At 37.5% G+C, this 27,064-nt stretch overlaps 1 protein-coding gene across 7 annotated transcripts in view; it reads right to left on the bottom strand.

Annotated features, from left to right (window-relative positions):
- LRRC4C (leucine rich repeat containing 4C) overlaps nucleotides 1-27,064 on the bottom strand; it is a 907,789-nt gene that overhangs the window by 93,029 nt on the left and 787,696 nt on the right. For 4 of the 7 annotated variants that reach the window (XM_084894505.1, XM_084894509.1, XM_084894504.1 and 1 more), the window contains one exon: nucleotides 2,744-2,824. The exons of the other annotated variants lie outside the window; for them this stretch is intronic. The gene's annotated coding sequence lies outside the window, so the exon portion shown is untranslated. The remainder of the gene's footprint in view (nucleotides 1-2,743; nucleotides 2,825-27,064) is intronic. 7 annotated transcript variants of the gene reach the window in all.

The following is a 27,064-nucleotide window of genomic DNA, read 5'->3' as shown; positions in this document are numbered from 1 at the left end:
CTTAAGTCTCTAGATAAGTCACATTACAGTTATACAAAAGACAGAAAGAGTAAAAATTGTTTTCACTCTAAGAAAGAAATCAAAAGACAGTACCAATTTTCATCCTCCCTTTGTTTATAAATCAACGTGACACCATATTTTTATCTCTGCACTAATTTTTTAAAGTAAAACAGTTTTAACAAAAAGCATTGTACTAAACACACACAAACACACACACACACACACACACACACACACACACACACACACACACACACACTAGCTAGACTCCATAACAACATGTTATCTTCAACCCAATTTCATGAACCTGTTTATGCTTTGAAGCCTAAACTTACTTACATGGTCTTTGTTAGCTAGTTAGTTAACAGTTTTCACTATTGTTTTTGCACAAGATATAGGTTTCTCCAATTGAATGTGCTTTGCTGTTTGTATGGGATACCAGAAAATTGTCTCCATATTTCCATAGATGAGCATGACAGGCATAAATGCTAAGACATTTATAAAGAGCAAGTAGCCAACAAAGATGGTGGCTACATTCTGCTCATCATGGCTCACAGTGGACAAGGAAATTTGTCTTCATTCTGTGAAACAACTATCAGAAGGTCACTGGTTTAAAAATAAACACACACACACACACACACACACACACACACACACACACACACACACCAACACTTCAAAGACCTAGGCTTTGGTTTTTTTAAAACATGTTGGCCTCCATTTAAGAAAACTAAGTAGACAGCATGAACTTAAGAAAATACAAGGAATCTTTAAATCTCAAGTCAGCTTTTGCAGATGAAAAAGGAATTCTCTAAACAGAACAGCAGTTGTTGGCTTAAAGAACTATAGGCCCTGCCAAATGGTAACATAGCCTTATATACTCGCCTGTAATTATTGTTTTCCTCATATGACTGCACAGCTCCCTCAGAAAGAGAGAACATTAACAATTGAAATCTTTGCTCCCCCTGGAACTTGGGATGCAGAAACAACACTTACCAGTATCTGCTAACTTTTCTTTTCTGGACCTAGAGAAGATGATAACGCCTTAGCACCCTCCCACCACTACTTTCACAGTTAGGCGGGGCCACGTGATTCCTGACACATGGATTGTAACAGAATGTAAGTGTGTCTCTTTTTAAGGAGGTTGAGAGCCCAGCCAGCATGGCCCAGTGGTGAGCATCGACCTAGGAACCAAGAGATCACATGCCTGGGTTGTGAGCTCGATCCCAGTAGGGGGCATTCAGAAAATAGCCAATTAATGATTCTCTCTCATCATTGGTGTTTCTATATCTATCTCCCTCTCCCTTTCTCTCTGAAATCAATAAAATTGTATTTTAAAATAGACTCTGGTTATATTTTAGATTGTACACATTTCTTTCATATGCATTATTTCATTTGACCCTTCTGGCATCCTTGTAAACATCATCACACATAACTTGTCATGTGTCATCTAGGTAATTAGTGTCTGAGAATCTGCATCCCAGTGGTACAAAGATACTTCCCCTCATAAACAATGAAAAAGCTTCTCGTCCTATAATCAATGAATTCTCCAACCTCAGAGTACTCTGCATTATAAAATGAATTTCAAAAAAATCACATATTTAACAGTGATCATGAATATTAATGCACCTGTAAGAGAGAGCTTTACAAGGCTAGAAAGATTTATATCTGATGAGCTTAAGGAAAACAGATCAAAAATAAATATGTAGGTGAAACCGGTTTGGCTCAGTGGATAGAGCATCAGCCTGCAGACTGAAAGGTCCCAGGTTCCATTTCAGTCACTGTCATGTACCTTGATTGTGGGCACATCCCCAGTAGGGGGTGTGCAGGAGGCAACTGATTGATGTTTCTCTCTCATTGATGTTTCTAACTCTCTATCTCTCCTCTTCCTCTTTGTAAAAAAATCAATAAAATATATTTCAAAAAATAAATACGTAAATAAATAAGGGAAGGAAGGAAGGAAGGAAAGAAGGGAGGAAGGGAGGAAGGGAGGGAGGAAGGAAGGCCATTAAGTTCTTTGCTCCTATATGCCCCTAAAACTCCATGGAGATAATGACTTGAAAACCCAAGTCTTTATTATCCCCAACTCCTTTTCCTTGGACACTATAACCCAGCTTACCCCATACAAGACACCAAACCTGTGCATGCTTGATGAAAGTTTTTATAGCTGCCATTACATAATTAATTTGCTGTCAGTTTGTCTAAAATGTGCCTGTTGAATAAATGAGTGGAAAGAAATCCAATCTTTGTTATAAGCAATGGAATTTTCACCTAACTACAATCAACTCGGGCACATCTACCCTGCACTACAGTGCATCTCCAGGATCCTTACTCATTCATGACACCCGAACTGTTCAGCAATGAGGAGAACAACATAAGGCAATAAACAATAAACATTTATATAGTTTTATTAAAAAGTTGTTTGTACTGTCAGGATGTAATACAGTAAGTTACCAACCATAATCAAAACCAGGTGTATTTTCAAAATATTTTAGCTAAGTCCATGCCATATACAGAGATATATGTACACAATGCAAAATTTTTAACTAGAATGTTAGCCTTCATCAAAATGCTTGAATACTGTTATTGAGGCATATTAATGCATCATTTCCTAAAAGACTCTTGATGATCACAAAATGAAAATCCCTCTAAATGTTAGGAATCTAAAATTAAACATCACGTAAGTAGAACTATCCATTTTATAGACTTGGAAAGAGAAGGCCAAAGAGGCCATACGACTTACCACAGGTTCCACTGTTGTGGGTCACTGACAAGCTGAGTGACTCTGGGCGAGTCCCCTCTCTCTCAGCCTCAGTTTCTTGATCTGCAAAATGAGGTGATTGGACTAGATGATGAAAGATTCCATGCAGCCTGACAATGCCGTTATGCAGCAAAACTAGGAGCCATTTCTAAAACATTCTTCTTCCAAAGCAACATACAAGAAGATGAAAAGATATGGAAAGGGCATCTTGCACATCCAGTGTTCCAGCTGCTGAGACTGGATCTAAACTTGAGACTTGGGATTGCAGAGGTTGCTGGTGCCCACCTCAGACAAGCAAAGCAAAAGAAAGCAGCCATGGGCATGCTCTTTGCCTGAGAAGGGCTGCGACTATCACTCCAGAATGATGATCAATGGTCCCCTCCCTCCATCAGAGGATCTGGGGGCTTCCTCTACTGGGCTCTGCCTCAGGCATCTCTCCTCAAAGTTCACTGGAGCCCTGAGAGTCCAGCCCTTGACCTAAACTCAAACAAAAATGTATTTCCTTCTTGAAGACTCCCCGCCTGGACAAGTCATTCAAAATCAACCTTAAAAACCACTCCAGCCGAAACCATTTTTGGCTCAGTGGATAGAGTGGCCTGTGGACTAAAAGGTCCCAGGTTCAATTCCGGTCCAGGGCATGTACCTTGGTTGCGGGCACATCCCCAGTAGGGGGTGTGCAAGAGGCAACTGATTGATGTTTGTCTCCCATCAATGTTTCTAACTCTCTATCCCTCTCTCTTCCTCTCAGTAAAAAATGAATAAAATATATTAAAACAAAAAAACACTCCAGGCTCCAGTGAGCTGCCTATTTTAGCATTTTTTAATTAGCAGTCTGCCCTTGTCTTTAGTGAAATCTTTGTATTTTTATTACAAGTTTATTAGCTTAACAAACAAAGAGCTGGTATGTTTAGGAAAAAAGGCGGATTGAATAGAAGACCTGCCTTGATCATGGGCTATGCTTTAACCCAGACAAATATCAACAGTACAAAGATTGAAATTTCTTTTGAGAGCCACATTTTTTTAAACTTAAACTATATAGGGAGGTACATTGTTATTAACTTAGAGTACTCCTAAGCTGGCCTTTGCTAAAAACTCAAGGGGCCAAAGAGCCGCATGTGGCTTGGAGCCACAGTTTGCCCACCACTGCTTTAACCCATTTACTTATTTCCCATTCCTAACTCTTATAGGAAAGTATCTTTCTGGCTTTATTTATTTTAAATGTTTCCATCCCTCCCTTTTTCATTTTTTTGTTGTTACTATTTTCTAATGAGCAATCTGAAAGTCAAGCAATGGTTTTGTTTTTTTAAAGCATATTTAAATATATGACTCAGCAGGGCAGAACCCAGATTCATGTATATAGAAATGGACACTGTCAATGTCCTTATTAAGTTAACCATTAAGCCAGAATTTAATTAATTGGGCTCATTAAAAAAATATGCACAAGTGAACTTGAAGTACTGTGTTCTATTAGCTGTAACATATTTAAGAAAACCTAGTATCTACATCTAAATAACTACATATATAAAATACGATCAACCAGGAGGAAAAAAATTGAATAAATGATATCTAATCCAATAAATAACAATTTTGTTATTATTATCATGATTATGGCCATCTATACAGAGTGCTTATTGCATGTCAGGCACACTCCTAAACATTTTACATGATTACACAGTTTTAATCTTATAGAAACATTACAATGTTAAGCCTAAAGGGAGGCATGGGGAGATGGAAGAGAGCCAAATAGTGGCCTCTAGAGGGATTTAATTGTTGAAAAAGGATAATATTAAAATTTCAATTGGCTATATTAAGCAAAACCAAGACTGAAAGGTACAAGGAAACCTGGTTTTGCTCAACTGCTATATACAGAAACTGGGAAGCTGGTGCTCCCTGCTTACAGAGGGTGTGTTGATTGCTAAGGGTACTCAGCAAGAGGACTCTCCAACCAGTTCTCAAGGATGCTATAAAGACACCCTGCAAAGGGATGAAAGTACTGAATGCCTCCAAGGATCTGCCAACCCTGCAAGGCTGGACCAAAGTAACATGTGAATGCTGAGTGTATATCTATAAAAATCAATGAACCGATCAAGACACAGATGGACAATCTTAGAGAAAATTAGACTTGTGTGAGCCTCTCCCACAGCATTGTGTGAAATCTATTTGTGTCCTTTTATCTTCATGCCCATTAGATTAGAAGTTCATTGAATCTTGACTCATCATATACCAACTATTAACCTTGGGAAAAGTGCTCATTTTCTTCTCCTATAATAATGGAACCTGTCACACAGGGTTGTCAGGAGGAATACATTTGGTTGTGTATTTAAATGATTTAGACCAATGGCTAGCACTAGTAACAACAAATAGCATTAAATAGAGCTCTTAATTATTACTAATTTTACTACTGCTATTTACCATTATTATTTTTATGGTTATTACTAAGCCATATGAATGTCTCGGGTTCAATAACTATGATAGCCATCTTAACATTTTAAGAGATCAATCAAAGCATTTACATTTTATCTGCCAACTTGCCAACATTAATTGTCTGGGGAGAGGGAAACAAATCAAAGTTACCACCTTTTCGATGAATGACTACATCGAAGAAGAGTTCAATAACATGTTTTCAAAGCGCTGCTCTCTTAACTAAAATGAAAATATGGAATGAACAAAAGAGAACAAAATCTGATATATTTTATTCCAGAATGTTAAAATTATTATTCTTTAAAGCTCATTGCATGCATGACAGAGGACACTACCTTTCTCCCTTTAGTGAAGGAACTATTATATGCTTTGGGAATTAATTAATGTTGCCTCCAATTTCCTATAAAAATGAATGACAAATTCATTTGAGTGTGGCTTCTGGAATCACAGGACTCCTTGTCCAATTCTTGTAAGTTAATGTAATAACAGCAAGATTAACTTTATTTTTTTATTTTTTTAAGTGGTATGTGTACAATCTGGTATGAGATAAAAAATTTTACACTGCAATTTATACCAATATTTTTCCAACAATTTCAGCAGTAGAGCTGTTTTTTGAAAGAACAAGGTAGGTTCGACATAAGCAAAGGCACTTAAATTTCTATCATTGGCTGAGAAGGTGCCTCCTTCTTCATGGAGGTCCTAAAACACATCTCTAGAGTCTGAAAGCAGTAAGAAAAAAAAACATTCTTTAATGCAAATATCTTATACTATCCATAAGAAAAAGGAAGTGCACAAAATAGGAAGTTATTTGCCCATGTCTCACAGCTACTTAATGGTTAAGATTAGATTTATGACTCATTTATTCATTTAGCTCATGTTTATTGAGAGACCTCCATGTGCCCCTTCTGTGCTAGGCTTCCTACTTATATTGTACTTATTTTTATAATTCATTAAATTTCCATTTGACAACTATTCATTTGTTATCTATAAGGTGCAGGCACTGTGTTGAGAACAGTGTGCTGAGGTGACTGTAAGTAAGAGCTGCTCTCTGTCACAGCACTCTTTCTTTATTTTTTTTTACTTATAGATTTTAAAGAGACAGGAAGAAAGAGAGAGATTTGTTCTTCCACTTATTTATGCATTCATTGGTTGATTCTTTTATGTGCTCTGACCGGGGATTGTACACAGTATTTTGGCATATCAGGAGGACATTCTAACTGACTTAGCTAGTCTGGCCAGTCTTTTTAAAAGTTCATTAGGAATGTACCAAATATATAAGTAGTTATAGTAATTGATAGAATTAGTTAATACCATAAGAAAGCAAGATAATTTGACAAGTGTTAATTTAATAATTTCCTAGTCATATTAAAAAAAAAATAACCTGGCTGGTGTAATTCAGTGGTTCAGTGTCGACCTATGAACCAGGAGGCCATGGTTTGATTTCCTCTCATGGCACATGTCCTGGTTGTGAGCTCAATCACCAGATGGGCAGGAGGCAGCCCATCAATTCTTCTCTCTCATCACTGATGTTTCTATCCCTCTCTCTCACTCCCTTCCTTTCTAAAATCAATGAAAAATATACACTTTTTAAAAAGCTGTGTTTAATCCATTCATCTGCTAATGGTCACTTAGGCAGCTTCCAAATCTTAACTATGGTAAACTGTGCCGCTATGAACATAGGGGTGCATATATCCTTTCTGATTGTTATTTCTAGTTTCTTGGGATATATTCCTAGAAGTGTGGCACATCTATACAATGGAATATTACGATGCAGTAAAAAAGAGGAATTCTTACCATTTGCAACAGCATGGATGGAACTAGAGAGCATTATGCTAAGTGAAATAAGCCAGTCAGAGAAAGATAAATATCTCATGATCTCACTCATTTAGGGAAAATAATGAACAACATAAACTGATGAACAAAAATAGATCCAGAGACAGAGAAGCATCTTTCAGACCATCAAACCTCAGAGGGAAGGTAGGGGAGGGTGGGAGTAAGAGAGAGAGATCAACCAAAGAACTTGTATGCATGCATATAAGCCTAACCAATGGACACAGACAACAGGGGGTTTAGGACATGAGTGGGGGAGTTGGGGGGCAATGGGAAGATAAGGACACATATGTAATAACTTAATAAATAAAATAAAATTTTAAAAAACTGTGTCTATTAACCAATCAGCAAATCTGTTTTCATCTGCAAAGAACTAAACAATTGTAGCTTACTGAGTTAGAAGTTTATATGAAAATTTCCATACATATGACATGGATTAAGTAAAGAAATTTCTAACATTTTAATCAATGGTTAGGAAAAAGATTATGAAAAAATGGGTCAACCTTTTTTGAGACTTCAAATACCCAATATTACTTTGTATTGTTTAACTCAACAGAATTTTGATTTAATACTTAATCTCCATTGTGATTAAGGGATATGAAAAATGATAACATTGGCCTTTCATTGAGGTGCTTCTGGGAGGTGACTTATATGACAAATTCATTCTTCTAATTAACTGTGATGAAAGTCATCTCATCCCCTATTAATACCATAGGAGAAATATAAACAAAAACATGTTGTTTCCTTAATTCCTAATATTTGAAACAGAAGAAAAGATACTAACTATGAAAGCCCGAAAAATATTTTATGTTATTTGAATAATTCCAGTTTGATCCCTCAAATCACTTTTTACATAAAGGTTATAAGAAGTATCACATTTCCATCTTTTTTTTTTAGATTATAGATCATTTTTAATGATGAAATTCACTATTAAATACAATTTTAAATAAAATATAAACACTAGAAATAATTGGTATATATGTGATACACACACACACACACACACACACACACACACACACAAACTCACACATATAATCTTCTAGAATTTATACCGATATAAAGTATAAAACACTTTGTTTACTATTTCTACTATCACTTATTAGGAATTTGGGCACTTTTAAACACAACTGCTAAGAGGAATATTACCAACTGCTCAGTAGGAGATGAAATAGCTTCCCTAGGTGGAGTTTATGGTTGTCTTATAATCATTCAAGACACCAAAATTCTCTTTAACCTAAACTAAGCTTGCTAGCTTTCAACCTTTCCTCCCTCAATCCTGTAACTTTCTCTCCCTCTCTCTCTATACACTGAGTGGTCAAATTATTATGACCTCTTCACTTATCAAAAGTCAGAGGAGGAATATGTTCTTGAGTTGGGACTAACAGTGTCCATATTCTGGGCCACTGCACAGAATCACCAGCAGTACAAAGGGAACACTGACTCACTCACTGTTCTGTTTGTTCATTTACTTATTGGTGTTATTTTGTTTTGTTTTTTTTAATGTCAGAGAGCCTTTGGAAACCTTAATATTCTGGCTTTGTCCAGAGATGGAGGCTATGTTATCTCCCAAAGGGTTCTAAGCTTTATAAACTCCTTTCCTTGGATCCCAGTTCTAGGAAGGCCTGGAAGAGAGGAAGAATCAGCAATCTGTGGACACACTGGCTGCTCTCTGGGAAAACCGAAGCAGAAAGCCAGAAAGCTTCCTCGTTCGACCAGAACATGAATATGTGTCTTTTTTCTAAGGAGGTTTTATATTTTCAGTTTAAAATACACCTTAGAAAAAATCTCCCCAATGGAGTTGGGTTATTAACCTTGTTTGTATAGAACCATGAATGGGACTCTGCCTTAGTGGTAACTGTGCCCAGTCAAAGCCTTACAGCATGATTAGTGCTTTGCTCACCTTTGCTCATTAATTCTATCAATTAATTTGCACCCCTTTCCAGAATGTTCTCTGCCTGCCTATCCTTGTCTGCCTAACCCAGGCTCAATTTTCTGGGCCAAGCCCCAATGTCAGGGCCCTTCACACAGCTTTTCAACACTTCCCTGCTTCTAGTTATCCGTCTTTTGAGTTGCCCCAGCACTTCAATCATGTTCCTAAAATAGCACTTATCACAACACATTATATATTTCTCGCCCTACAGACAAAGGTTTTCAAGCTCAGCACTCCTGATTTTTGGAGGCTATATAATTATTTTTTACTAAAGCAGTCGCATCATCTCAGGCCTCTACTCCCAGATGCCAGTAGCATTACCCTTCATTATGACAACCAACTATATCTTTAAAAATTGTCAAATGTCCCCTTCCTTCGGGGAGGGCAACATAGGCCCAGTGAACAGCCACTGCTTCAGATCATGAGAACCACAGGCAGAGACAGTGCTTTTTTAATCCTACATTCCCGAGAGTATTAGGCCCTCAGCAGTTAATTAAAATCTTTTGGTTACAATTAAAATAGTCTCATGTCCTAATAACTACCTACTTTATTATTTTTAAAATGCACTGAATTCACACTTTATAAGTGAAACAGAGTGACTACTAAGTTATACTCTGGATTCAAAGAAAGTGAGATAAAAGTCATTGGATGTCAAAGTGAAAAAAATACCCTTTCTCTGTGTATTTAAAAAAATCAAATTATATATAGTTACACATATGAACTATATTGCATATATGTTTATACACATACACACACATATGCATAACAGCCTTGCCTGCATTAAAAAAAAACTAAATAAATGTGATGTGGTATTTCTAAATATCCCATCCTAAAATGCTCTGTTCACCAAAATATGCAATGAATTTCTAGCTTTTTATTTCCTCAAAGACTCATTCATGAAAACAGCAATGCTTATTTTGAAATTTCACAATAAGAGGGACTGATTAAATTCAGAAGCAGGAACACTATGACATCGCCTGTTGTCCTGATAAGATACAGAACAATTTAGAGTCCTCCGACTCTACTGCTTTCTGCAGAGCAGTCCACCACTCATTTGAACTGAAACCCAAGCCACTGTGATCACAATGCCAACGTGTGATGAGGTATGTTCCCTCACCTCAGAAGTGGACCCACGCTACCATCTTCACTTAACTCCTGAGCTGAGGTTTTAATTCTAGTTTTCCAAGTTAGATAGATTTGTCTTTTCAGGTTTCCCTAGTTTCATCAAATCCATAGAAACCTGTTCTCCTCACAGGGATCCTGCAAGCAGTAGCTGGGCATTGGATGCGTCTGAGTAGTTTTTGCAAGGAGGACATGCAAAGACAAGCCCAGCTCCTCCTCAGCAGTGAGAAAGGAGGTCACTCAGAACCAATGTGCATGTTCTCCTGTAAATTATAGAAGACCATAGCTTCATTGACCACCTTTTATTGGTTGCCCCTTTTTGGTTTTAGCTGCATGAGTTATGCTTTATAATTATAATACTATAAGACAGAGGTTATTCTTGTTCCTATAAAGAAGTAGTTAAATGCCAGGCTAACTAAGAAATTGTGGGATGCCATGTAACGCCTCAGTGGGTAAAGCAAAATTCACTCCAAGATTCTTCTCTGATAGTAAACAACAAGCACCTCAGAGCACACAGACAATTCTTTTGCACCCACTCCTCCTCCAAATGTGAGCCACATTCAGAGGCTCACCCACAACGAGAGATATTGCAATCTTCCTCACTCCATTCCTCCCTGGGCTGTCCTCAGCCCCATGCACAAATGCATGCAGGAAAAAAAGTAAAAATAACCAACACACAAAGAAATACGCATTAATAGAAGAGATCCATTCAGAGGTTGAGGGGCCAGTATATCAGAAATAAGAATGACATTTATAAAGTCACTTTCACCTCCTCAGTTTACAACAAATGGGTCTCTTTTCTGATTTCAGTTGAAAGAAATTCCTGGGTACCAATAAGTTACATTACCTTGAAAGAGCTTACATCATGACTCACACAGGTTTGGGTCCTTAGGATGCTTTGAGAAGCCAATCCTGTTTTGCCATTGTCCTGCTTATCTTGGCCTTTGCACAAACATTGTGGAAGGCCCCCTTGAGAGGTCAAGGTTAGGAGGCAGTGCTTCTAATCAGCTCCATAGACTTATGATCTAGATGTCCTGTCTACTTCATGGAATCAGAAGACTGAAATGAATTGATGGGGGTGAGAGGAAGCATTGGTTAAAATCAGAGAACAATTATTTCCTTGTGGTGGTGATGTTACTGCCAATCACTTCAAGCAATGTTGTACACACACACACATACACACACACACACACGTACATACCCATACACACAAACACATGCACAACACCCCATGGAACAGAGAGTGCTCAAGACAAATGAACTCTTACCAACTAGAGTTTCAAGTCAGCACAGAAAGACTCCATTTCACTGAGAGAGGTGTGAAAAGGTCAAGAATTGGTTTAGGTTTCCAAGAGAAGGCAAAACATGAAAAGCCCTTTCTAAAAATATTTACTACATTTTGCTTCCCAACATGATTTCTATGTGGAACAAAGGTGGTTTGAAACCCACAGGATGGCAAAGATCAAATGGCCCAAAGATAAATGTGGGCATTCGGATCAATTCTACTTGGCTGTATGACCTCTCATACACAGAATGGAAAGCTCCTATATTGTAGAAGTAGAGACCATATCAGAAATAAAAGTAAAAAAGGCAAAAGCTTTATGTAACCCCTATATTAAAATAGATGGTACGTTTTATGCATATTTACATAAATAACATATTTTACCAAAGCATTTTCATATGGATGTGTCACTGTATAAGATATCAGCGCTTCCTTTTCATAAATAGTAAACTTCAGACTCACCCTCCCATACCTTAAGTGCCTCTCAGCTCCTAAATGAAGCATTTGCATCAACACATTAATGGTGTCTGAGTGAAATATTAGAGATGGCTGCAATGCTGGAGAGAAAGAAGTGTGGCTCAGAAAAATGTCACCTAATCTTCAAATGTAAAAAAAAAAAAAAAAAAAAATCCACTTGGCATCTATACAGACAGTAGCAATTCCTAAATGTCACTATTGTGGTTGCAGAAGCATTCTGTGCTTACTGAAAAAGTTACTGTTTATTAGGAGTCCCAATCTATACCTTTGTGTTCAAATACCTAACACTACTTCTGGACTAGAAAATCCAATAGGGGTTGTAAAAAGATTTTATGTCTCTGAAATATATTTGACTTTATAATGGCAGTATTAGAAACCAGAACACTCGAAAACAACGTCCTCTGATATATTTTTATGCTCATTTATTTGTGTTTTGAGCTAAACAAGCAAAGAAGCAGAATGGTACATAGATTGGTATAAAAATCAGATAAATCTTATTCTACATCTCAGATATGATACTTTCTAAGACTTGTTCCTTAATCTCTATAAGTCTCAGTTCTCTTGTCTATAAAATGAGAATTATAATAACAGTTTCAAAAAATACTCTGGTGTTTAAATGAGATTATCATTGTCAATGACCTCTATTGCCATACTCTTACTTCTCTTCAAAGGATCAGGGTGAACATGGTTTACTTTTAGTAAGGGAGGTAATAGAAATAAAGTGATTTATGGATTATTAAACTTAACCCTGCACATGCACTATAACCCAGTAACTATCCCTTGCCTTAGGTTCAAATTCTGTCTCCGACATAAACCAGCTGAGGACCTAGTATGAGTCATTTAACCTTTCTCTATCTCTATATTATTATTTTGAGGTACCCTTTACATTATAAAGAATTCTGTCCTGCTATATAACTTTTTATTGCAATAAATCAAACCTTTGACACCTTATCTTAATTCTGAAAGCAGATTTTCAAACTGTAGAATGAATCAATTTCTCTAACTTAAGGTCAGATAGTGAAAATAGCTGTCTGGTGAGCAAGCCTGACTCTCAGTCCCAATATTTTCTTATCTTCCTTTTCTCTTCACAGATTCCTGGTTGTGTTCCCAGATACAAGCACCAACGCTGCTAAACCCCAAACTGGCAAAGTCCCAAACTGCTGAACAAAGCTCCAAAATGCTGGAACAAATGTTCATCATTTTATCCTAACTCCTATTAAGAAGATGGTAGGACTGTTAAAATGAAATGATGTTAGTCATTCACCTTTTAGTTAAAAATGAGGATTTGAGCCCTCTGATTTGGCTCAGCTGAGAGAGTGTTGTCCTGTGGACTGAAGGGTTCTGGGTTTGAGTCCGGTCAAGGGCATGTAACTTAGCTGTAGGCACATCCCCAGTAGGAGGTATGCAGGAGGCAGCTGATCAATGATTCTCTTATCGATGTTTCTAACTCTCTATCCCTCTGTCTTCCTCTGTGTAAAAAATCAATAAAATATGTGTGTGTTTTTTTAAAATAAAATCAAATGAGGATTTGAAAGCAGACTTTGATGAATGTTAGGAAAGAGAGCACATGAGCCCTAGAGGTCTGAGTGAAGCACAGAATATGCCATAGATTAGGGAGTAAGGAGAATAAAAAGACTGGTTTGAGCTGCTTACCATTCATTTCCATATTTCTCTGAAGATAATAACCCTTCGAGCAAAAATTAACAATGCATATTGACCTTCACTGCCCTACACATGATTCAAGACTAGGACCCTGGCCTCTGTAAACCTCAGTGTGCCCAGCACAAAATTTTGTCTAGAAAAAAATTAGATACTCTTAAGTAATGGCATAAACATAATGAATGAATGAATGAATGAATGAATGAATCGATGAATCGATGAATCAATGAATCAATGAACAAATAAAGGAAGGTAATCAACCCATCAATGAACTACAAAACCACAGCCCCTGAACTCTTACAACCATGAAGGAAGATACAATACCCCTTTATCATAACTTTTTTTTTTATTATTAAATACTAAATAATGAAGTATTCACAACTGCAGATGGAGAATCTATCTTATCTCTGCAGCCAGGATCTGAATTTAGTAGGCACAAAGATAAGGTTGAGAAATGTGCTCCCAGTTACTCTGGCAGAAGGCAGGAAGTCATTTTTTTAGACTGGTGCTTTAACTTCAGCCATAGTTATTCATTCTATTTTATGGGAGGAATTCATTTATGTCTTCAGGAGACAGATGTATCAAGCCATCGGGTGTTTCTGCCAATCACCTCCTGCCAAAGCCCTGATGTTTTATTTCATTAGTGCAGGCACTTTCCATTAATTTGGATACTGCTTAAGAAGGTTAGTTCCAAAGGACACTGTTTTTAGGCTCTTCTATTTTGAAAGGCTATTTAATACATTACTGCAATGAGTTGACCCCTTGCCAGGGAAGAAGTCCTGGGCACCCAACTCTAATCAGTTTCTGACACTATGGTTATAATTCTTGGCCTAATGATATGCTCTTTGTATAAAATTTGTTTGTTTTTTTTTTAAGTCTGCACCCAAGAATATGTTTTTATTGATTTTTTGAGAGAGAGGAAGAAACATCAATGTGAGAAAGAAACATTGATCAGTTGCCTCCCATACATACCCAGACCAGAGATGAACCAGCAACCTGGTATGTGTCCTGACCAGGATTCTAAACCACAATCTTTTGGGGTATGGGACAGTGCTCCAATCAGCTGAACCACCTGGCCAAGGCCCAATCATATGTTTACTATGTACTATGCAATATCTGGAATGGACAAATATACAGAAAAATTCTACTGGATGAGTGGTGAAGATGAAAGAACACATATCAAGCAGGTATTTTTCTTCCTTCTTTCCTTCCTTCCCTTTATTTCTTTCACAAAATTAAGAGCATAATAGTATTCAACTACATGCCAATTGTAATAAACATTGTAAATGCCCACAAACAAGGATCTTCTTTCATCCCTTCTACTTCCCAAGTAAACCCCAGCTTTATTCAGGTATCTGTCCTCCTCCATGCAGCTCTCCAAGCTGTCTCCTCAAAGAATGGGTCCTGACTCAGCTGAAGCAATTATAGTTGTCTCATTTTATTTTCTAGCGATTGGATTAGACATAGAAGTCTAGCCAACATGACATAAAGGGAGGCTTAGTGGAAATTTCTGGGGAAGTTTTCCTTACTCTTAAAAGATTCAAGGGAAAAACAGACTCTTTTGTCTTGGCCTATGTCATGTTCATGTCTGATGCCAACAATTGTCATAATCTTCTGTGACCAAAGGGGAGTTGGACTAAGGACAAAGGTGACAAGTGAAGAACAGTAGAGCAAGGTGTTGGGAAGATGTCTGTCCTCAATATAGCCATTGAACCACTGAGATGAACAGAAGCACTCTCCCTTCAAACTTCTTGTTCTAGGTGAAAATAAATGTCCTTGCTTTTTTAAAGCTTGAAGAGATAATTTTGTTAAAAGCTGCAAAAGGCCCTGGGTGGAACATTAACAGGCATATGATTCTGTATTAAAATGACCCTTCAATAATGCAAGATTGACCAAATGAACTGCTCCATGTAACATATTGCAGCAATATGCTCATCTCCTAAGAATAGCAGAATTGAGCACTGTGGTTCCTTTGTATCATGCTTTGCAGAGATGAATCACCCATTCACCCTACAATGGCAGAAATTACACCCAACTTCCGGTCCTGGAGGTTGGATTTCAAAATAATTTAAATGCTCGTATTCTTGTGTGAACTTTCCTCATCCATAGCTGAGAGTTTGGCGGGGGGGGGATCCACCTCAAAAACAATATTGGTCTAATCTTCACAATTATTTCAACTCTTATTAGTTCCTCAATTTTGTCAGTATGCAATTGGAGAGTGGTAATTATTTAAATTACATTAATATATACAATTATTTCCTATGTATCTTAGTTTTTTTCACCAACTGGAATTTAAGATAATTAGAATCAATCCCTATATTCTTAGAAGAGGCAAAAAGTTTCCTATCGAGAAAATATTCAATCATAATGTGACCAGTTAAGTTACCAAGCAGACATGGAAAATAACAATGATCTCATTCTCTTTTTCCTTCAACCATAAGTGTTTAAACTTATCTTTAATTAAGCTTACAATTACATCAGATTGTAGCCTAAATATGTTCTGAATTGAAAGAGTGAAAAAGTCTGGATTCTTCAACCAATTCTTTTCTTAGAACTCTACAGTCTTCTTATACTGAAGTAGATAACACAGAAACCCGGGAGGAATAGTTCACATGCTGCAGCAGGCTTCTCTAGGTCACCAAACCAATATATCTGGCAACCAGTATATCAACACAGGAAAGGCAGAATGATTATCAAACAAGTCCACATGACCATGGCAATGAAGAAAACAATGACAAATATCAAAACTGTGTCAGTTGCTAATCATGTGCCAGGTACTGCTACATCCATTAACTTTTTTTTTATTTTTAAATACACACACACACACACACACACACACATATATATATATATATATATATATATATATATATATATATATATATATATATATGTTATATATTTATTTATTTCAGAGAGGAGAGAGAGAGAGAGAGAGAGAGAGAGAGAGAGAGAGAGAGAGAGAGAGAGAGAGAGAGAAAGAGAGAGAGAGAGAGACAAAAACATCAATGATGAGAGAGAATCATTGGTTGGCCGCCTCCTGCACATACCCCACTGGGGATTGAGCCCGCAACCCAGGCATGAGCCCTTGACCAGAATCAAACTGGGACCCTTCAGTCCGCAAGCCAATGCTCCATCCACTGAGAGAAACTGGCTAGGCCATCCATTAACTATTTTAATACTCATCATAACTCATTGAGTTTCATCCTCTTGTTATCTCTATTTTGAAAATTAGGTAACCAAGAGACAGGAAACTCAGTGACTTGCCCAGGGTCTCACAGCTTACAAATCCTGTGCCAGAGCCAGAATTAAGGAAGCAGTTTGCATCTTAGCCTGTGTTCTAAAAATACCCGTTCCCCCAAGTGTCCTGTTTCCATGTAGGTGAGAGACCTATAGAAATAAAAGGAACAATTATCCAATGAGCTTTCCTGAGAGATCACAGGGCCATGCATCAAAGATCCATTATTCATGTAACCACATGGCCTAAACCATTGACATTTATCTCAGGTCGTCTGTCCACATTTCTTTATTTTTAAAATTAAGTCTACCTCTTCCCAAAAGATAATCAAAAAATGCAAAATGTATGCATATACAAAGCACCAACTCTAAAAGTATTATACAATAAATTAACAACAACAACATTGAATGTTACTGGTAAAAATGAAGAAAATATTAATTTTTCTCTCTCCCATAATAAAATACCCCAAAATGAGTTTTTATTGGAAGACCATTCGTTGTGGTAGATATATTTTCCATTGCTGAATAAAAGGTAGCTTTGGCATAGCATATTGTGTGACTTTACTGGAAATTTAGAGAAACCACTTTCATCTTGCTTAATGAACATTTAGAAATATTATAAATCTGAGTGATAAAAATGCGTTTAAAAATGAGTTTCTGAGATATGGAAAAGGCATGATACAAATACTCAGGTTCAATCAAAGGAGAAATATCTTAAAAACAGAAACCTTTGCCACATAGACCTAGAAACAAGAATTTCACACCGTGATGAAGCTCAAGAAAGGGACTTTTTGGCCAGAGGTTGAAATCTCCAACATCTGTTTACTACTAATTAATCCAGCCACCCAACCCCACACTGAAAATAAAAATAAAACACACACACACACACACACACACAGATAAATATAAGAAGACAAGATACTACTCTGCTCTTTGAATATAGTAGGTTCTTACTAATACTGATGTATTGACTACACCTAATGACTAAAGTAGTAGTAACAATATTAGTTTATGAGACAGAGAGGAAATAGAATAGCCATTAAGAGCACAAATTCTGTGCAAGACCAAATTCTGTGACTGAGTTGCCTATAAAGCTGAAAATAAAATTAGTAGGCTATTTTGAGGGTTAAATAAATTAATACATCATGATAGAAATTACTTATTTTCTCCCCATAGTCATTCTCCCATTCTTTCTTTTAGTTCCTCCCAAACAGCCCTGCTCCTTTGCCCCACCACAAGAGACGCCATTCTGGCTATAACCTATAGAAATGGCATCTCAGGAATCATGCAATATGGTAACCCTTTGTCCCACATTTTAGTAGAATCTGTGGTTACCCAGCTAGAGTCCAGATTCCTTTGCAGAAAAGGCTGCTCCTGGGAGTAAGCTCTGGGTGACAAAATGTGACCACAAATGATGAATGGTACTTCAGGGTCTTATTTGTAAATGAAGTGGCTGGTCTTACAGTTTGAATGTGGGAATGGTTTCAGAGAGTCCACACCACACAGAGGAAGATCAAACCAGATGGATGGAGAATGACTCCACATAAGGACTCTGGAGAACCCTACAGAGAAATTCACCTCAACTTCCCAGACAATTTTCTTTCCTTTGTGGTCAAGAACATTGCTTCCAGCCCTAGCTGGTTTGGCTCAGTGGATAGAACATTGGCCTGCAGACTGAAGGGTCCCAGGTCCCATTCTAGTCAAGGGCACATGCTCCATTGTGGGATCAATCCCCCGTGGGAGGCATCCAGAAGGCAGCTGATCAATGATCCTCTCTCATCATGGATGTTTCTATCCCTCTCTCCCTGACCCTTCCTCTCTGAAATCAATAAAAATATATCTCAATAGATAGATAGATAGATAGATAGATAGATAGATAGATAGATAGATGATAGATAGATAGATAGATAGATAGATAGATAGATAGATAGAACATTGCCTCTAGCACATAGAGGTCAAAAGGCAGAGCTGTGTGCTAGAAGCATGTATTTGGTCAACCCTTTAAAATCCTATAGAATTAGCTGAAACCGGTTTGGCTCAATGGATAGAGTGTTGGCCTGCGGACTGAAAGGTCCTGGGTTCAATCCCGGTTAAGGGCATGTACCTTGGTTGCGGGCACATCCCCAGTGGGGGGTGTGCAAGAAGCAGCTGATCGATGATTCCCTCTCATTGGTGTTTCTAACTCTGTCCCTCTCACTTCCTCTCTGTAAAAAATCAATAAAAAATTAAAATAAATAAATAAATAAAATAAAATCCTATAGAATTAAAGAGTGCTTCCCACATTCCCCGATATTTAAAGTTACCTTCAATTTAAAACTGAGATTGAAAAAATTAGTTTTGAAGTTAACTTGGTGAATAACTTTAAATTTGTTGACATTTGTATTTCTGACTCATGTTAGTCACCCCATAAAACACAGTGCAGAGAGAAAAATAAGAGTTGACAAAGAACTACCTGTGCATTCTTTAAGTGGAATTTTCAGCTTTTATCCTTTGGGCCATAAAAATGTGTCTTTTGTTTGTTTGTTTGTTTGTTTGTTTGTTTATTCTATGCTGATGAATACAGCCTGGGGCAAAAGTAGGTTTACAGTTGTGAGTATGCTTAACATAGTTTATTTGTGTATTATCATTGACTGATTATTGTATTCGTTTCTATACAAACAACTGTAGATCTACTTTTGCCCCACATGTACATCCAGGCTCCCTCTGAAGAGCAGATTCTGCTACCTGATTTGGATGGCGGTCCCTATACCATCATTTCTTTTCCTCTCAGTGTTTCCCCTGAAAACTGCCCAGAAGAGGAATTTTGTCTTCAGGATACATTGTGCTTGCTACTTCGGAGTCTGTTCTCTTTCACCATCTGGTCCAGAAAGAGTGGGGGATACTTTCCACATCTTCCAGACATCCAGCTGCTCCTGTCTGCCCACCTCTTTGGAAATGCAGAGATTTGAAACATACACAGCCCATCCATTACTACAGATATGGCGTGACTAATAGGCTACTTCAGGGAAACACAGGAACCCATTGTCCCATACAGCTTTACATCAGTGAATTAAAAAGCTGAAGGTCAGGGTCTCATGCCACTTATTTAACAGGCAGTTCCACGGGTTTTGTTTGAATTGTTGTTGTGGGAAAAACTGAGAAATCTGCAGTTTGAAGGCAACATAGATTTCAATCAGGCCTTCTCTTCTGTCCCTCAACCCCACCCAGCTCTAGCACAATGAATGCTTCCTCCTTCTCCGCTCCTATAGCACTTTGTGCAAAACTCTATCAACATTGCCTGAATTGTGCTAGAAATATCTGCTCCCATGTCTTTCTTCCTTGAGTGGACTCTGTAGGACTGTCTTTCATTATCCTTCTGGGATAATTGACCTCATTGCTTTGCCCTTTTACTTTGTCTCCTGTATGTCATATTCCTGCTTTGCAATGTCATTTGATTATGGCACCCGTTGAAGTAATTTAAATGTGCTTCGAGAATAGACAGGATGTTGGAAAACATTTTTTCAAAGTGAACATCACAGATTTAGATATTAATAAAGGGCTTCAATTGCCCCCTGCTTTCTAAATCCTCCATAGTCTAAAAATCCTGTTATCTCCTTTGCAACTCCAAATTGTCTCAAATTAAAAACCACACTTCAGCTGAAGTCACAACCAATGAAGGAACTGGCGTTTTCTTTTTGCTAGAGGATAGTCACTGAATATTTCAGCAAAACTCAAGTCCTAACAGCACTAATGGTGCCATTTGGCACTAATGCATTGTCAGAAATTAAAATCTCAACAGCACAGTTTGGAGCAAGAGAAAAAATCAATACAATTCAGCTCAGGCATACAAGTACGTGGTCAGCATTCGATGGAGGGATTATATGAATACATAAATAAACCATTAAAATCTATCAGCTAGGAATCTGTTCAATTCATTGTGATTTCAGTTGATATAGGGGCAAAGACAAATCTAAACATCATTTGTTTGTTTGCTGATTGAGAAAGAATAATTTGTCAGATTTTAAACACATGTAGATAGTCCATTTCTACATTTTTAGAATGGTTAATAGAATGTTTCAGTAACAATGTGAAGCACATTTTCCAATGTGCTTTTTTTTAAGTGATTAAATAAATTTAAACTGCTATAGCCCAGTTTTATTCCAACAGTTCCCAAGGCACCATCTAAGTTCTTTGGTAAGTGTATCATGCCCTATGATGAATACAGTGTTGCTCAAAGTACTATGGATGTGAATGGAAGGAACAGACATTTATTTCAATCCTGTGCCTAGGTAACATATGAAATCCTCACAACTCTCAAAGGCAAGTTTATAAATCCCATTTAAACATGAAAAAACTGACAAAGAAAGGATTCATGTCCTGCCCAATGGAATCTACTTGGTAAATAATGAAGATGGGATTTAGCCCAAGATTGCTTTGCTTCTTTCCTTTGCCTTATGCTTGTTGATATAAAACTCATTTCGGAATGTTGGATTTTAGAGCAGGAGCCATTCTCTCTCTGTCCAACACAAACACACATCATTTTTATTCTCCTCTCTATCCTGTGCCAGTATTACCCTAACCCCTCCCCCCATTTTCTGATCTTCAATGGCATGTACTTCTTCTATTATACAAGTCTGTTCTTCAGAACATACCATCATTGTGGGGTTTGGTAACTATTTCTTCGAACTAGTTTTGTGTATTCAGATAGAATATATAATTTGTAACTTGATCAATATGTCAATCTCCATTTATACAATTGTATGCATACATAATTGTGGCTTCTAAAAGGTGTTTAATTAAAACTGGTTGATTTACTGAGTTATTATAACTGAATTATTATATTATGTTAGTGCACAGGATTTTATTTTACACTTTAGAGCTGCTTCCTCATAGTCAAGTGCAAATAACTTTCAATGAAGCTATTGTGTTTAAATGAGGTGCTTAATAGGACCTCACAAGGACCTTTTTGTATAAAACTAATAATTAGACCTTAAGGCATAATATGTTCAAGTAAAACTAATAATCAGACCTTAAGGTACATGAATTTGCAAGTGCCGATGGTCAAAGATTTATTTATTTATGATTTTTATTTATTTATGATTTTTCAACTTCATGATGGTGTGAAAGTGATAGAAATTCAGAGAAACTTCACTTCTAATTTTGAATTGTGATCTTTTCCCAAGCTAGTAGTGATATATGGTACAATACTCTCTTGTGATCTTGGGAAGTGGCTGTAAGGTGATTTTTCCAAGCTGTAGGCTAATGTAAGTGTTCTGAGCAATTTTAAGGTAGGGTAACCTAAGCTATGATGTGCGGTAAGTTAGGTGAATTAAATGCATTTCTTACTTTGGATATTTTCAAGTTACGATGGGTTGATCTGGATGTAATTTCATTGTAAGTAGAGGAGTCACTGTATTAGGTTTGTTTTCAAATGGTTCTAGAATTATAAACTAAAAAGAAAGGTAGGGAAATATAGACTGAAGTTCATAAAACATAACATTAGGTTTGTATACTAGAAAGTGTGATAGACTCCCTGCTACCTTCAAGAACATATTTAACTTCCTATAATTATTGGCTTTCTGCTCCATAAACTCCCTACTTTAAACCTTAATTGATTTTCTTGTTCCTCTTCCATCTGGAGTTGAAATTATATATGGACAGCAAGGCAATGGAAAGAAGGAAACTCAATCTTTTAAGAAAATGAGATGGAGCTCCCTAGATAGCAAAGGAATTTCACCCATTTTCCATATAATACAGGAAATAGCCAGAATGCCTTTCTGAGGGATGGGGGAGTTTTTCCCTAAGCCCCATCCTACCAGATAGAGAGGTCCTTTGAACACAAACAGTGCTGTGTGCTTGATTGGTGACCTGTCAAAGCACCTCGTCCATGCCTTTCTATAATGAGAAATGAATATCATGAACTGTTGTAGCCAAAGACACTTCAAAGTGAGTCACAAGAGGGTCATGAGTTCACGAGGCATCACAGACCTTCAATCTAAGATGACTTGAAAAAAGGCAGGCAAAGCAGACTGGTTTTGTGACTCTGAGTTTATATTAGGAAAATGTTGCATACGGTTTTATGTTTTTTATGATTTCATATACAGCTTTAACATTTATTATGAAATTACATTACTTTATAGTATTACATATTTTTTTAAAAAGAGAACATGGAGAGATCTTTAAAAAAATCAATAAATATTATTTAGGAGAACTCCATGATTTACGCAGACTGGATTCAATTTTATGTAACATCAAACTCTGGCATCGGCAAAGAGTTTGTTAAAAAAATATGATTGCCAACACATGACCTTTAAGGACTCATCTGGGGAGTCTACTTAGATCATGATCTATACCATGATCATCAACACTGGCTATATGGACTTCAGGATCACTCACGGAGCTTTGGAAACATACTCATATGCAGACCCCCATCCCTGGAGAGTCTAAATCAGCAGGTGAAGCTCCTGTATTGATACATTTCCTCAGGAGATTATGATGCAAAACATGGATTGCAAACCTCTGGCTTAGAGACCCAAGGGGCATCACTGAAGTATCTTCCTTTGCCGAGACCTATTGCTTCCAACCCTTAGAAAGCTCTTTGAATTCAGTACTCCTCAGCTTTTGCCTTCTGAAAGATAAAGCTAATATTGGTTCTTAAAGAGTCAGTACTTTAGCTAGAACCTTAGCTTACAGGCCTCAAAGAGAATTAATTTGAATTTATTTAAAATCTACAGCTGTAGTCACTATTTGGGAGTGTTCCAAGTCTCACCCCAACTGTACTCCTCATGCTACAAACATGATATTTCTCTAATGAGAGGTAACAGTAAGGGTGCCTACCAGTGAAGTCAACATACAATGTCTATTTCACCTCAAAAGAATTCCAATACAAAGAAGTGTTGAGAATAATTATAAAGAATAATAGTAGCAAAAGCATCTATTTCTTACTCAGTGCCAAATAGTAGGCTAGGTGCATACTCTTTTTCACTTAATAACAGAATGAAGTGGGTTTTGCTCTTGTACCTGTTTACGGTGATTATTTTTATACCTATTTGCTATTTTCTTTATTGATGGTGATAAAAACAATATTTAGGAAATATAAGTTATGAAAGAGTTTGAAGCAATAGCTTACAACCAGGACAAAATTGGAAGTCTAACTTACTTCAGTCTTACTCATACCACTCCAAACTGATTATCATCACTACTCTACAACAACAAAATCAAACTAACACAATTCCACCTGTTCTTTCTCCTTTATTTAACCTGACATGTTTCATTGAATGCTACACAATAAATAAAGTTGTACAGATATTGAATATGCTATTAATACAGAGCCTTAGTTTTGAGTATTCCAAGGGTTGTACATTTCTTACCCCTGCCCCATTCTGGGAATAAAAGATCCCCAAATGGCAACTTGCAAAACTTAAAAGAGGACCTGAGGCAATTCTTGTATTTGAGGCAGGCCCTGTAACATCTGGTTAGAAAATTCTCTTTTAAAATGTGCAATTCCACTGAAACCGGTTTGGTTCAGTGGATAGAGCATTGGCCTAAGGACTAAAAGGTCCCAGGTTCGATTCCGGTCAAGGGCATGTACCTTGGTTGTTGGCACATCCCCAGTGGGCGGTGTGCAGGAGGCAGCTGATCAATGATTCTCTTAATGTTTCTAACTCTCTATCCCTCTCTCTTCCTCTCTGTAAAAAAAATCAATAAAATATAATTTAAAAAAATGTGCAATTCCTTCCTAGACTCTATTCTGCAGAAAGGAAGGAGGTTGTGTTACCCAAGACAAATAAAACTAACCCACATGGACTTCTAGAGTTAATCCAAGGATTCTCTTAAAAGAACAACTCTTATGTCCTCCACCTCCTATTCTAGTGAATAGCCAAGCAGATGATCTATGCCCACTGAAAGTAAAGATGAGAGAATACATTCCTTTAGGTGGATTTACACATTAGACCTGTGGTCCTCAAACTCAGTCAACAGAGCCAAACATCAACAGTACATAAAGTTTCTTTTGAGAGTCAAATTTTTTAAACTTAAACTTCTTCTAATGCCACGTCTTCAAAATAGACTCACCCAGGCTGTAGTATTTTGTGGAAGAGCCACACCCAAGGGGCCAAAGAGCCGCAGTTTGCTGACCATGGTATGAGACCATTCTTCCATTTTTAAAGCCAGAGCTCTCCATTCCAGTTAAGGAAAACTCTGTCATCTTGGGCTGCCATAACTAAACAATGCAGTCTGGGCTACTTAAACAACATAACTTTATTTCCTTATAGTTCTGCAGGCTAGAAGTCCAAGATCAATAGGTCTTCCTCTGACATATCTCTCCTTAACCTGGAGACAGCCATTTTCTCACTGTTTTCTCACATAGACTTTCCTGTCTGTGTTCAAATTTCAACTTATTTTTAAGGTTACCAATCATTTGGGATTAGCACCCACCCTGAAGATCTCTTTTAACTTCATTACCTCCTTGAAGACATAATCCACAAATTCAGTCACATTCTGATGCAGTGTGGGAGGTGGATCAAAACCTCAAATATACATTGTGAAGGACACAATTCAGGCCATAATACAGTTTCTATTCCTTTACTATATATATTATTGGTTTTTTACAGAGAGGAAGAGAGAGGGATAGAGAGTTAGAAACATCGATGAGAGAGAATCATCGATCAGCTGCCTCTTGCACACCTCCTATTGGGGATGTGCCAGCAACCAAGGTACATGCCCTTGACCGGAATCAAACCCGGGACCTTTCAGTTCGCAGGCCAATGCTCTATCCACTGAGCAAAACCAGTTTCATCTATTCCTTTTTTAAACATACAAAGACTGTATTTCATTTTATTCTACTTTTTCAACCAACCGAAGAACCCGATTCTTCTTAAGAAGGGGCAAAGGTAAAGAGAGGAAGAGGGGGGCTATTGACTTTTATTTTTGCACAGTTGCTCCTTGCACAGTCAATTGGAAGCTAGGAATTCAATAAACAAGGATATCTGCTACCACTGGGTCCACAGCTGCAACTAACAAGATCATTGCCTGTTTAAAGGCAGAACAAAGTTGAGAGTTATCATGCGTATCTGGTGATTTTGATCACAGTGCTGTATACAAACAATCTGGGAAAGCCAGCTCTAATGCTTTTTTTCTGTTTTTTCCTTCCTCAATAAGGTGGCCACTGGGAAAAGACTGAACATAATGATGTTGGAGTACCTACTTTAAGCCAGGTGTTGCCACAGAGTTGTAAACCTTCAACTTGAGCAACCTTTAAAAAGTTCTAAAAGGCTTTCATGAACTAAAAGGTTGGATGCATTTTGGGTACCTCAAAATAATTTTCATCCACGTGCCCACACCCAGTTCATACCAGATATACTAGCATATCCTACCTAAGGAAAAGCAAGCCTGCTATTCCAAAACCAGTCCCCAGGGGAGCCCTTCCTTTCCAGCAGACTGTAAACCCTAAGCCTCTCGTAAATAAAAATTCTGTAGTTTTCTCCGCTTCACCATCTGTTTGCAGCCTTTCAGTAACATGAAAAGGGAAAGAGACAGCAGGGAAGCTGCCTTTTAGAGACCAGGAAAGGGCTTCAGACGTGTTCAGTGACTCTCACTAAATTATTGGGCACAAAGGCTGCGGATAGAAGGCACATTTCTTCCCTTACTAACTCTAAAGGTCTATGTCATAGGCAGGGTTTCATAGCTAGCATGTGTTGGTAGGGGCTACCATACCACATAGCAGGCATTCTATGTCAAATATGCTCAGGTCTTGCCCCTACTTCAACAAATGCAGACTTGGGATAGTCTCTGCCTCCGCAAACTACTAAAACAATATTTCTCTCAACCCAAAACTCCTCCTTGGGGCATGACACATTTATTTTTCACTTCCATCAACTCTCAATGTGGACTCCAATCTGTCAATGTGGATGAAAGGATATGAAGATCTCACAGGCAAGGCACTTTGTGGCTGACACATATGGGCATCATGGTGGACATTAATGGACTCATTCATAACGGCATCCCGGACTCAAGGAATCATATGAGAACATTTTATATTATTGCATCCTATGATTTGACAAACTAGGAATGAACCAAGGTGCATAGGCCACATGTTTTATCTCCATTAAATCATTCATTTAATTCCAGGCAGGATAACATGAAGTCCTATTCCAAGAAGTTATATCTAAAGTTCATTGCTATAAAATACCATTAAAAACCTTAGCATGAGCCCTATCCATGTAGCTCATTTAGTTAGAATGTAGTCCCAATATGCCAAGGTTTCAGGTTCGATCCCCATCAGGTCACATATAAGAATCAACCAATGAATGCATAAACAAGTAAAATAAAAAACTGATTTCTCTCTCTCTCTCTCTCTCTCTCT

Source organism: Pipistrellus hanaki (assembly GCF_964339955.1).
Source record: "Pipistrellus hanaki genome assembly, chromosome: 9".
Classification (NCBI taxonomy): Eukaryota; Metazoa; Chordata; class Mammalia; order Chiroptera; family Vespertilionidae; genus Pipistrellus; species Pipistrellus hanaki.
Note: the sequence above shows the minus strand (reverse complement) of the source record. Positions and strands in the feature narration are given on the sequence as shown.